Consider the following 630-nt stretch of genomic DNA (forward strand, 5'->3'; position numbering starts at 1 on the left):
GCCGTGAGAGTGAGACTGACTGAACAATGTCCGGTACATCTGTGAGGCTTGGGGCATGGTAAAGGGGTGGTTGGAGCCATGCATAGCCCATAAGGCTGGGGTGCCCAGGAACCCCCATTAGCAGAGCTGGGCTAATGTACAAGAAGATAACTGTGTGCAGGAGAACCAAAGAGGCAGCCTCCCTAATTACATAATTGACATCAAAGATGTGGCAGGTGAGATTGAGGGTGCATCATAGAGTGACTGGGCACGGTAAGGGGCGCTAGGGGAGAGCACAGCAACCCCTAGGGAGCTACTCCTGTTACACAGTGAATCATGCAATTAATACAATTTGTGGTTGATGTATGTTAGATCTTCCTTTCCTTCTTGGTGCAGGGGGCTGGACCCGATGATCTTCCAAGGCCACTTCTGGCTTTATAATCTATGGCTCTATGAATCTTCTCTGAACTTTCCTGCAGTGGAAATGAGCTTCATTTTGAGAAGGGATGTGATAATTCCTTCAGCTACAATAACATTATACATAAAACCTTTCAGGTCCTATATATAGATTCCAGAAAGATAACCATAATTGCTGGAGTATATTAATTCACTTATAGTTTCATAGTAGCTAGGGTCAGAAGGGACCTGAAC

The sequence above is a fragment of the Gavialis gangeticus genome, unplaced genomic scaffold (genome assembly GCF_001723915.1).
Source record: "Gavialis gangeticus isolate Ggan-Ray unplaced genomic scaffold, GavGan_comp1, whole genome shotgun sequence".
Taxonomy (NCBI): Eukaryota; Metazoa; Chordata; order Crocodylia; family Gavialidae; genus Gavialis; species Gavialis gangeticus.